The sequence below is a fragment of the Pseudophryne corroboree genome, chromosome 6 (assembly GCF_028390025.1).
Source record: "Pseudophryne corroboree isolate aPseCor3 chromosome 6, aPseCor3.hap2, whole genome shotgun sequence".
NCBI classification, from domain to species: domain Eukaryota; kingdom Metazoa; phylum Chordata; class Amphibia; order Anura; family Myobatrachidae; genus Pseudophryne; species Pseudophryne corroboree.
In genome coordinates, this window is record NC_086449.1 from 37,651,183 (window position 1) to 37,664,367 (window position 13,185).

Genomic DNA, 13,185 nt, shown 5'->3' on the forward strand with positions numbered 1-13,185 from the left:
TTAAAAAGGAGAGAAAAGACAAAAAACCCTTGTTTGGGAGCACTCATTTGTAATAATTGGTATAATGTGAAGTAGAATATGTAATGAAATTACATAAAACTTAACCTTTAATTGTTTCTTAAATAAAAAGAAATAAATTAAATAATTTTGAGACTCGTGTCTAATATTTGGAGTTGCGAACTTGTTTAACCTTTTCAGCAAATGAGGTACAAGTTAATAAAGGAAGGTGAAAATATCAGAAAGAATGTGTTTAATGGATACCATAAAGCTCTGATGAAATAAGGGTATCCAGAAAAGTCACTGTACATGCCTTGGAATAAAGGTTTCAATGGAGGCGTGATGTGGTAGCAAGGTTGAGTTGGCAAAAATAATCTTTTGAGAAGGAGAAAGGGGCCCACTGCACCTGGTATTCTCAGGAGGTTTCCCTTCCTGATACTGACCAGGCCATACCTACTTAGCTTCCGAGATCGGACAAGATCGGGCGCATTCAGGGTAGTATGGCCGTGGGCCTGTTGTTTGAAGTGTAGAAAAAGAGATAAGAGGGGAAAACCACTCCTATTGTCTGTACTGTACATAAATCAAAACCATGAATGGTCCGGGAGGGTTTTTCCAGAAACAGGAATATGGAAAGCGTTGGAAAAGATTTTTTCCTTTAAAAGGGCCCACTGCACCAGGTATTCTCAGGAGGTTCTCCTTCCTAGTACTGACCAGGCCATGCCTGCTTAGCTTCCGAGATTTGACAGGATCGGGCGTATTCAGGGTAGTATGGCCGTGGGCCAGTGTAGAGGAAGTATGAGTGACATAAGAGAGTACACTGTTTTCTGTACTTAACACTCAACCAAGGCCGTAGATGGTCTTAAAATGGTATTTCCAGACAAGGGTGTGTCAGGATGATTCTGAGTGTCTAGGATTTATTATGACATTAGATGGATTTGATAAAGGTGTAGTGTGGTGGGTGAAGTTTTTGCAGATAGTGAGCTCTCATGAAAAATGCTAGAAGATGATATGTACTGTGTATGTGTGTATCTTAAATCTTAATTTAAGAGAAAGTAATAAATGAAAATCAAAGCTCAGAAAAAGGCTCATAGATGGTTCAATGATAATAAACAATATACTTGCTGGCCCCCTGAAGGGAAACCAGATGAGTAATCATATGCTGGCAAAGAGCTCAAGGCTGGCTCATGGATAATATATAAAGCCTTATAATGAGAGTGAAATTAATCAATACCAACTATTGAAGAACAAAGTTTGGAACTAATTAAAGGATGGTTAAATGATAATTAACACTATAATGGTTGGTCCCCTGAAGGGAAACCAGATGAGTAATCATATGCTGGTAAGGAGCTCAAGGCTGGCTCACAAATAGTACAATTAACCTTATAGTAGGAGTGAGAATGATAAATACCAAATACCAAATACTCAATAATTAATGCCAATAAATAGAAAATGCTACCATAAATACACTTATATGTCAAAAATCAAGGTAGAATACCTAGATCTAGTAAATAAACCTTAAAGGCATAGGCGGGTGTTAGGACAATATTGTACAGGTTTTTTTCTGCAAGTATGGTGTAATTACTGCAGATAGAACACAGTTCTAAAATAGAGGAGGGTGTAGTGGTACACAGAGGTCTAATATCTGTTACCACTGCCACTGGGTATGCGGTCAATACTTTACACAATTGGTAATGAATATAAACACAGATTAAACCCTGGTGGTCTAATGAAAATTACCACAGTAATGATATCAATTACAGCAATAGACGGGTATATGATCGGGTATATAATCGGTGTTTAGGCAGGGGATTAATTCCCATAGTGCCCTATTGGTTGCCGCTGCACACTTGAAACCCTGGTGGTCTAGTGTTAGTTACCACAGCCGCAAGGTAGGCAGCGAACGTTGTCCAAATCTCCTCGGTTCAAAGTCCCGCTACAGTGATGAGCGCGGTCGCCCGCTTCCGGACAGGGGGCGTGGCCGCGATGACGTCACTATGGACGTACTCCTCGATGTACGTTTCACCTGATTAGGCTTGGTCACGAGAGCCTCTCTCTACTGCTCTCCTGTGGCCAGTACTTAAGTGCTGAAATGACCAATGAATTTGTCACTTGGATTTGACAGACTGGTGGTTGAGCCTATCAGATCTCCGGTAAAATGACCAATGGAATCCATATTGGGAAAAGGGAAACGGGGAGGGAAAGCAGGGAAGGATGGAAAGGAAATGGAATGGAGAAATGTGAAGGTGATGATTGGAAATGTGGATGAAAATAAGAGGAAAGTAATAGAAAAATAAATAAATGAATGGATAATGGGAATGAAGGAAAGAAAATAATAATAATGATGAGAAAATGAAAATGAAAATGAATAAGATGAAAAAATAAATAAATGAAAATAAAATTAAATTAAAAATAAAAATAAATAAAAATAAATAAAAATAAATATAAAAATAAAAATAAATAAAAAAATAAATAAAAATAAAAATAAATCAAATAAAAATAAATATAAAAATAAAAATGAAAATAAATATAAATAAAAATAAAAAATAAAAATAAATATAATTGTAAATAATAATAATAATAATAATAAAAAGAATAATAATAATGAAAATAAAAATAAAAAATGAAAATAAATATAAAATAATAATAAAATAAATATAAACTAAATGAATGATAAAGATAATGAATAAAAGTGAATATGATGATGAAATATATTGGTGAAATATAAAATGAATGATAATGAATAAGTGTGAATGAAGAGAGAGAAGGGGGATAAGTGAAGGTGTGCAACGATGAAATATGGAAGAGGATGGGACTGTTAGTAAATGAATGGTAAAAAGGGGGAAAAGGTTATAGTTTGGGTGTGAGGATTATAGTACGGAAAAAGGGGGGTGACATATGGGAGGAGTGAAGGATGGAAAGATTGATACTATGAATATGGGTGTGTGGATGGGAGAGTGAGTGAGTATTGTATTTGAGTGTTGTGTGAAAAGAGGTATTGTGTGTGAAGGGGAAGTGTATGCAATGATGTGGTAAGATAGAAAGGAATCTAGAGAAGCATGGAAGAAATTTGGCAGGTGAAGGGAGAGGGTGGGGTTACGGGCTGAGGGGAAAGTGAAAAAGAGGGAATGAGCAAGAATTGATGAACAGAGTATGAATGCATTAAATGTAGTGAATGACTGTGATGAAAGGAAGGGTGGGAGGGTTTGGTGAGAAAAAGAAGGAAAAGAGAAAGGGGAAGAACGGGAGTGGATTGTTGGTTTAGAATGTGATGGAGAGTTATGGAAAGGAAGAGGGGGGAGAAAAAGGAAGGAAAGAAAACAGGAGAAGGGGAAGAAGAAGAGGGGAGGGGGAAAGAAAAGGAAAAGGAGAAGAAGGAGAAAATAGAAGAAGGTGAGGATAGAGAAAAAGAGGGGGAGGGGGTTTGGGTTGGGGTGGGGGTATGGAGAAGGAAAAGGAAAGAAGGGGGGGGAATAGGGGATGAACTGGAATGATAGGGCAGGAAAGGAGCGGGATGGGTGGATATTGGAATTATGTGGGTAGAAAAATGCTGTAATTGATGTATTCATTTAAGCCTTTGGGCATTAGAGTGTCCAGCTTGAAGATCCATTCGGATTCCTTTTTCTGGAGTGCCATGCTGTAATCTCCTCCTCTCAATCCCATTTTTACATGTTCCAGACCTGAGAAATCTAGATCTTCTGTTCGACTGTCATGAAAGCGTAGAAAATGTCTGGCGACTGTGGTGAGCTTCTTGAATTGGGCTAAGTCTGATTTGGCATTCCTCACCGTGCTGATATGTTCAAGTGCCCTGACTTTAAACATATGAGATGTTATGCCCACGTACCTTAAATTACAGGTACATGAGATGCAATAGATCACATTCTCTGTCCTACAGTTGAAGAAATCTTGCACTGTGATCTGCTGATTGAATCTGTCAGTAATTGATGTAAGGTTAGTAACGTGTGGGCACAATTTGCATTTACCGCAAGGATAGCTACCTTTGAGAGGTCTTGGCTTTGAGGGCTGTGAAAAGTAACTTCTTACCAGTTTATCTTTTAAGTTTGGTGCCCTCCTCCAGCTCATGTTGATATTCTGGCCAATATGGTCCGAGATGTCCTCGTCCATTATCAGGATGTGCCAATGGGTTTGCAGGATTTTTCTGGCATCTTTCCAATTCTTACAGAAGTCACCGATGAAGCGTAGGGTGTTTTTAATCTTCCTTAATTTTTGTAGTAGGGAAGACCAAGGAATCTCGTTCTACTTTCTGCACTTCAGATTTGGCTCTCTTGATAAGTCTATTACTATATCCTCGCTCTTTCAATCTTGCAGCCAAATCAATACTTTTAGTTTGAAAGGTGGAATCTTCAGTGCAATTCCTTTTTAGCCTAAGGAATTCTCCCTTAGGAATGTTTTTAATGGTTGATGGAAAATGGCTGCTAGTTGAATTAAGTAAGCTGTTAGTTGAAGTCTCTTTCCTGAAGATTTCAGTGGCTATTGTGTTGGTCTCATCTCGATATATCCTGAGATCAAGGAATGGAATGGAAGATTTGCTGCTGATGTATGTGAATTTCATATTGATCTGATTGGTATTGAGAGACAGGATATATTGGTCCAATTTGCACATGACGCCCCCATAGCGGTGCCCCCACATATGCAAACCTCTTTTTAGGCTGGTGGGAACGGGAAATGGTATTTAATGATGATCAAGAGGAATACACCAACCACATTCTGATTTGGATACGTTACATCGATGACATTTTTATGATCTGGGATGGTACCCAAGACAAATTGGACCAATATATCCTGTCCTCAACTACCAGTCTGTCAAATCTAAGTGACAAATTCATTGGTCATTTCAGCACTTAAGTACTGGCCACAGGAGAGCAGTAGAGAGAGGCTCTCGTGACCAAGCCTAATCAGGTGAAACGTACGTCAAGGAGAACGTCCATAGTGACGTTATCGCGGCCACGCCCCCTGTCCGGAAGCGGGCGGCCGCGCTCATCACTGTAGCGGAACTTTAAACCGAGGAGATTTGGACAAATTCGCCGCCTACCTTGCGGCTGTGGTAACTAACACTAGACCACCAGGGTTTCAAGTGTGCAGCGGCAACCAATAGGGCACTATGGGAATTAATCCCCTGCCTAAACACCGATTATATACCCGATCATATACCCGTCTATTGCTGTAATTGATATCATTACTGTGGTAATTTTCATTAGACCACCAGGGTTTAATCTGTGTTTATATTCATTACCAATTGTGTAAAGTATTGACCGCATACCCAGTGGCAGTGGTAACAGATATTAGACCTCTGTGTACCACTACACCCTCCTCTGTTTTAGAACTGTGTTCTATCTGCAGTAATTACACCATACTTGCAGAAAAAAACCTGTACAATATTGTCCTAACACCCGCCTATGCCTTTAAGGTTTATTTACTAGATCTAGGTATTCTACCTTGATTTTTGACATATAAGTGTATTTATGGTAGCATTTTCTATTTATTGGCATTAATTATTGTGTATTTGGTATTTGGTATTTATCATTCTCACTCCTACTATAAGGTTAATTGTACTATTTGTGAGCCAGCCTTGAGCTCCTTACCAGCATATGATTACTCATCTGGTTTCCCTTCAGGGGACCAACCATTATAGTGTTAATTATCATTTAACCATCCTTTAATTAGTTCCAAACTTTGTTCTTCAATAGTTGGTATTGATTAATTTCACTCTCCTGCACTGTGTCAGTAGCCAGGACAGGTCACACAGCAGCCGGGATGTCACACCACTTACTACACACTAATGCTCAGGGGTTAGAGCAGGAGACTGGTGTGTGTCCTGTACAGGTGTCTCCTGCACTGCGTCAGTAGCCAGGACACGTCACACAGCAGCCGGGATATCACACCACTTACTACACACTAATGCTCAGGGGTTAGAGCAGGAGACTGGTGTGTGCTGTACAGGTGTCTCCTGCACTGTGTCAGTATCCAGGACAGGTCACACAGCGTCTGGGATGTCACACCACTTACTACACACTATTGCTCAGGGGATAGAGCAGGAGACTGGTGTGTGTCCTGTACAGGTGTCTCCTGCACTGTGTCAGTAGCCAGGACACATCACACAGCAGCCGGGATGTCACACCACTTACTACACACTAATGCTCAGGGGTTAGAGCAGGAGACTGGTGTGTGTCCTGTACAGGTGTCTCCTGCACTGTGTCAGTAGCCAGGACACATCACACAGCAGCCGGGATATCACACCACTTACTACACACTAATGCTCAGGGGTTAGAGCAGGATACTGGTGTGTGTCCTGTACAGGTGTCTCCTGCACTGCGTCAGTAGCCAGGACAGGTCACACAGCAGCCGGGATGTCACACCCCTTACTACACACTAATGCTCAGGGGTTAGAGCAGGAGACTGGTGTGTGTCCTGTACAGGTCTCTCCTGCACTGTGTCAGTAGCCAGGACAGGTCACACAGCAGCCGGGATATCACACCACTTACTACACACTAATGCTCAGGGGTTAGAGCAGGAGACTGGTGTGTGTGCTGTACAGGTCTCCTGCACTGTGTCAGTAACCAGGACAGGTCACACAGCAGCCGGGATATCACACCACTTACTACACACTAATGCTCAGGGGATAGAGCAGGAGACTGGTGTGTGTCCTGTACAGGTGTCTCCTGCACTGTGTCAGTATACAGGACACGTCACACAGCAGCCGGGATCACACACCACTTACTACACACTAATGCTCAGGGGTTAGAGCAGGAGACTGGTGTGTGTCCTGTACAGGTCTCTCCTGCACTATGTCAGTAGCCAGGACAGGTCACACAGCAGCCAGGATGTCACACCACTTACTACACACTAATGCTCAGGGGTTAGAGCAGGAGACTGGTGTGTGTCCTGTACAGGTCTCTCCTGCACTGTGTCAGTAGCCAGGACAGGTCACACAGCAGCCGGGATGTCACACCACTTACTACACACTAATGCTCAGGGGTTAGAGCAGGATGTCACGAACCGGTCTCTCACCTTTGCGGGTTCTGGGGTTCATCCGTTGCCAGTGCGGTTGCTCGCGGTGCTGTGCGCCCGTGTGGGGACACGGCGTGATCAATGGCACAGGTAATGCAGAGTCTGGGAACTGTGAGTGCGGGGACCAAATGGCCTAAGGCACTGCGGTGTGTCTGCTGTATAGGAGGTGGCCATGTTGGAGACCAAATAGCTAATACAGAGCACTTGTGAAAACACCTGTGGGCAGGTGTAAACCAATCCCGTGCTTGTGCTGCCTTTAAGTAGGCTGGGATTATGTTACTCTGGGCCAGTGCTTTGTTGTATCAAAGCTGTGCTCTAGCTCTGAGCTCTCTCCGTGCATTCCTGTGTGATTCCCGTGGTCCAGATATCGCCTCCGTTCCCAGAGGTCCGTCTGCAGCCTTCACTGCTGAAAGATCCACCGGCTCTCCGCTGTGCTGTCAGTTAATTGCACTCCTATTGGAAATAGTTGGATTCCCAGTGTCCTGCATGAGGTTACCTTGTCAGTCTGCCTATCATTCAAAGTCTGGAGGATTCCGTTTCTCTCAGCTGTTCGTTTGTTCAACTCTGCATTTAACCCATTCATCACCTTGTCTTCTACTACAGTTTCACAGTGATCTCCGGAACCCGCAAGTAACCCAATTCAGTACTTTTATTTGCTATGTTGTCATTACAAGGATAATTCATCACAGTCTCTCAGTTAACTCTCAAAACTCCATTGCCAATTCTTACAGTTAATTCTCCATGTCTGCATTAACCAGTTAAACACAATCTGCAGTTCAGCATCAAAGCTTGTTTATATTTGCTATGTTGTCATAACAAGGATAATTCATCACAGTCTCTCAGTTAACTCTCAAAACTCCATTGCCAATTCTTACAGTTAATTCTCCATGTCTGCATTAACCAGTTAAAGACAATCTGCAGTTCAGCATCAAAGCTTAACAAGGATAATTCTTCACAGTCTCTCAGTTAACTCTCAAAACTCCATTGCAAATCCTTACAGTTATCTCTTCATGTCTGCATTATCCAGTTAATCACATTCTGCAGTTCAGCATCAAAGCTTGTTTATATTTGGACAATCCAACATTTATTCATCAGCTTGTTTTGCATATGTTTCCATGAACATTTCTTTTATTTATTTTTGAGTTTTCTCTTGCATATTATTCCTGCAATACTTCAGTATAATATGATGATTAACAACTTGTCAGTTAACCCTTTACTGAATTGTTATTTTGAATAAATATATGAATCGGAACTTTCTTCGTCCTCCCTGCTTTCTTCATAGCCCAGCACCTACACCTGTGGTTGGTTCCGGGTTAACGGATTCACAAAAACACCCGGACCTGACAGTAAGCACTGGCCACATGGATCCGTCAAGTGACCAATTCGCAGGAGGCGGTGCTACGTCAGATATCCTTTCCCGTCTGGAAAACCAGGAGTCTATACAGACACAAATAGTGCAGTTTATGCAAACTATGGCAGACCGTTTAGAGACTCTCCATACGGCTATTAAAACGTCCCAAGTCCAGATTCCAACCCCGGATGTCCCAGTTACCACTCCAGCTTCTCCTGTGACGCTGCCTACGTCCCGCTTGCAGTTACCCTCTCCGAGTAAGTTTGACGGAACTCCAAAACTTTGCAGAGGATTCCTGAATCAATGCGAGATCCAGTTTGAACTGATGTCTGCCAGTTTCCCATCAGCTCGTTCTAAGGTTGCATATATTATTGCCCTCCTCTCCGGTCAGGCTCTGGAGTGGGCATCACCATTATGGGAGAGAGGTGATCCTATCCTCTCTAATTACAAAGAGTTCGTATCTTCCTTCCGGAGAATCTTTGACGAACCAGGCAGGACCACCTCAGCATCCTTGGAGATTCTCCGTCTACGTCAAGGTTTACGTCCTGTCAGTCAATATATTATTCAGTTTCGCACGTTGTCTTCAGAGTTAAACTGGAATGAGGAGGCCCTGATCGCCGCGTTTTGGAATGGACTTTCAGAAAGAATCAAGGATGATTTAACTATCCGGGATGTGCCAATTAAACTGGATGAATTGATTTCTCTCTGTAACAAACTTGACCTACGCTACAGGGAGCGATGTTTAGAGAAATCCAGGGCAGAGCGATCCAGTCCACGTGATCATCCTAGACCTCGACAAGATTCTTCATCACAGTCTCTAGTAATGACTGAAGAACCTATGCAGATTGGGCGCTCTCGCCTCACAGAGGAGGAACGACTTCGTCGTCGACAGGGTAACCTCTGCATGTACTGTGGGTCCTCCGAACATTTAGTTAAATTCTGCAAACTCCGACCGGGAAACTCTCGCCTCCTAGCTTATTCAAGAGAGGTTAAGCTAGGAGTTACTTTAGAATCACGTTCTGGGAAAGAGCCGACCTTGTCTATTCAATTAGAAGTTCCAAGTTCTACAGTGAAAGTTTCAGCTCTCCTAGATTCCGGGGCAGCCGAGAACTTCATCTCCTCAGCCTTTGTCATACGGTCTAAAGTTCAAACCATGCCTCTGGAAGCAGCAGTTGCCGTTACAGCAGTGGATGGAAGTTGAATTCCAGATGGTATAATTACTCATCGAACCGTATGTCTCAAGATGAAAGTTGGTGAGCTCCATTCCGAATACCTCTCCTTCTACGTGATTCCCAAAGCCTCTCAAGATGTGATACTTGGTTTACCTTGGCTGCAGAAACATAATCCTCAACTTAATTGGCAAACCATGGAAGTCCTTTCATGGGGTAAATCTTGTACCAAGGACTGTGTAGCTACAATTGTACCTCTTCGGTCAATTAGCCTTTCCGATCTACCTCCGGTGTATCAATCCCTTGCGGATGTTTCCAGTAAGCAAGCAGCAGACTCTCTACCTCCTCATCGTGAATGGGACTGCCCAGTCGTCCTGGTTCCGGGCAAGACCCCTCCTAGGGGACAAATTCATCCGCTATCCATCCCAGAGACGCGAGCTTTCCGGGATTGGTCCACTCCTACAACTCTCAAGGGGATTCAGCGATTTCTTGGCTTTGCTAATTTCTATAGGAGATTCATTAAGAATTATTCTACGTTAGCTGCTCCTATCACAGCCCTAACTCGCAAGGGAGCAAATCCTACGAACTGGTCTTCTGAAGCAATCAAAGCCTTCTCTGATTTAAAGCAAGCCTTTGTGTCAGCCCCCATTCTTCGACAGCCTGATTTGAATCGTCCCTTTCTACTAGAGGTGCATGCATCTACAGAAGCAGTAGGAGCTGTGTTGTCACAAGTCTTTGAAGATAAAAAGGTCCATCCCTGCGGATATTTCTCCCGTAAGTTCCTCCCGGCAGAACGTAATTATGCAATCGGTGAGCAAGAGTTACTTGCCATCAAGTTGGCATTTGAGGAGTGGAGATACCTTCTAGAAGGAGCTCAACATCGCATTACAGTTTATACTGATCATAAGAATCTTCTGTATCTGCAGTCAGCTCAGTGTTTGAATCCACGACAAGCTCGATGGGCGCTTTTCTTCTCACGATTTGATTTCAAACTCACCTATCGTCCAGGGTCTCAGAACAAAAAGGCAGATGCCCTTTCCCGGTCCTTTGCTTCTTCTGAATTAAATGATGCTACCACGAATCAAGCCATTGTGAATCCTACGTCCTTTTTAATGACTCGAACCTCTCCAGTTCCTCCACCTGGCAAGACCTTTGTCGCCACAAGTCTCCGAAAACGGCTGCTTACCTGGGCTCACTCCTCTTCCTTCATGGGTCATCCTGGGGTTCTAAAGACTCTCAAATTTATTCAACAGTCTTATTGGTGGCCACGTCTCAAAGCCGATGTCCAAGAGTTTATAGCAGCATGTCCTAAATGTGCCCAACATAAGAGTCCAAGAAGTTCTCCACCAGGGTTTCATCCATTGCCAGCCCTAGAGGTTCCAGCAGCAGATCAAGAGCTTCAACGTCTATCTAGCATCTGAAGTTGTGTACGTAAGTCCTTGGTCAAAACTTTCGCTCGTTATAAATCTTTTGTAGATAGAAAACGTAAAACTGTACCGAATTACAAAGTGGGAGACCAAGTTTGGATTTCTACGCGCAATCTCAAGTTCAAAGTTCCTTCTAAGAAATTTGCTCCCAAGTTCATTGGTCCATTTCCCATTGTAAAGGTACTCAACCCTGTGTCATACAAAGTCAAGTTGCCACCGTCTTTGAGAATTCCTAACGCCTTTCATACATCTTTACTGAAGCCTTTGATTCTCAATAAGTTCCGTACTACCCAGTCCAAATCTCCTAAAGTTCACTCTTTGCAGAATGAGGAATTTGAAGTTAAAGAGATTGTGGACTTACGTTTCCGATATGGACGTTTACAGTTTCTGGTCGACTGGAAGGGTTACGGTCCGGAGGAGAGATCCTGGGTTTTCTCTGAAGATGTTCAAGCTCCAAGTCTGGTACAGAAATACTTCTCCAAAAATCCTGACAAGGTTCAAAGGTGTTCGGAGACCACCCGTAGAAGAGGGGGTACTGTCACGAACCGGTCTCTCACCTTTGCGGGTTCTGGGGTTCATCCGTTGCCAGTGCGGTTGCTCGCGGTGCTGTGCGCCCGTGTGGGGACACGGCGTGATCAATGGCACAGGTAATGCAGAGTCTGGGAACTGTGAGTGCGGGGACCAAATGGCCTAAGGCACTGCGGTGTGTCTGCTGTATAGGAGGTGGCCATGTTGGAGACCAAATAGCTAATACAGAGCACTTGTGAAAACACCTGTGGGCAGGTGTAAGCCAATCCCGTGCTTGTGCTGCCTTTAAGTAGGCTGGGATTATGTTACTCTGGGCCAGTGCTTTGTTGTATCAAAGCTGTGCTCTAGCTCTGAGCTCTCTCCGTGCATTCCTGTGTGATTCCCGTGGTCCAGATATCGCCTCCGTTCCCAGAGGTCCGTCTGCAGCCTTCACTGCTGAAAGATCCACCGGCTCTCCGCTGTGCTGTCAGTTAATTGCACTCCTATTGGAAATAGTTGGATTCCCAGTGTCCTGCATGAGGTTACCTTGTCAGTCTGCCTATCATTCAAAGTCTGGAGGATTCCGTTTCTCTCAGCTGTTCGTTTGTTCAACTCTGCATTTAACCCATTCATCACCTTGTCTTCTACTACAGTTTCACAGTGATCTCCGGAACCCGCAAGTAACCCAATTCAGTACTTTTATTTGCTATGTTGTCATTACAAGGATAATTCATCACAGTCTCTCAGTTAACTCTCAAAACTCCATTGCCAATTCTTACAGTTAATTCTCCATGTCTGCATTAACCAGTTAAACACAATCTGCAGTTCAGCATCAAAGCTTGTTTATATTTGCTATGTTGTCATAACAAGGATAATTCATCACAGTCTCTCAGTTAACTCTCAAAACTCCATTGCCAATTCTTACAGTTAATTCTCCATGTCTGCATTAACCAGTTAAAGACAATCTGCAGTTCAGCATCAAAGCTTAACAAGGATAATTCTTCACAGTCTCTCAGTTAACTCTCAAAACTCCATTGCAAATCCTTACAGTTATCTCTTCATGTCTGCATTATCCAGTTAATCACATTCTGCAGTTCAGCATCAAAGCTTGTTTATATTTGGACAATCCAACATTTATTCATCAGCTTGTTTTGCATATGTTTCCATGAACATTTCTTTTATTTATTTTTGAGTTTTCTCTTGCATATTATTCCTGCAATACTTCAGTATAATATGATGATTAACAACTTGTCAGTTAACCCTTTACTGAATTGTTATTTTGAATAAATATATGAATCGGAACTTTCTTCGTCCTCCCTGCTTTCTTCATAGCCCAGCACCTACACCTGTGGTTGGTTCCGGGTTAACGGATTCACAAAAACACCCGGACCTGACACAGGAGACTGGTGTGTGTCCTGTACAGGTCTCTCCTGCACTGTGTCAGTAGCCAGGACAGGTCACACAGCAGCCGGGTTCTCACACCACTTACTATACACACTAATGCTCAGGGGATAGAGCAGGAGACTGGTGTGTGTCCTGTACAGGTCTCTCCTGCACTGTGTCAGTAGCCAGGACAGGTCACACAGCAGCCGGGATCACACACCACTTACTATACACACTAATGCTCAGGGGATAGAGCAGGAGACTGGTGTGTGTCCTGTACAGGTGTCTCCTGCACTGTGTCAGTATCCAGGACAGGTCACACAGC

At 43.2% G+C, this 13,185-nt stretch overlaps 2 pseudogenes; both read right to left on the reverse strand.

The window, feature by feature from the left end:
* Window positions 1-391: 391 nt before the first annotated feature.
* Window positions 392-509, reverse strand: LOC134937027 (5S ribosomal RNA; annotated as a pseudogene).
* Window positions 510-659: 150 nt separating this feature from the next.
* Window positions 660-777, reverse strand: LOC134937012 (5S ribosomal RNA; annotated as a pseudogene).
* Between the last annotated feature and the right edge of the window lie 12,408 nt (window positions 778-13,185).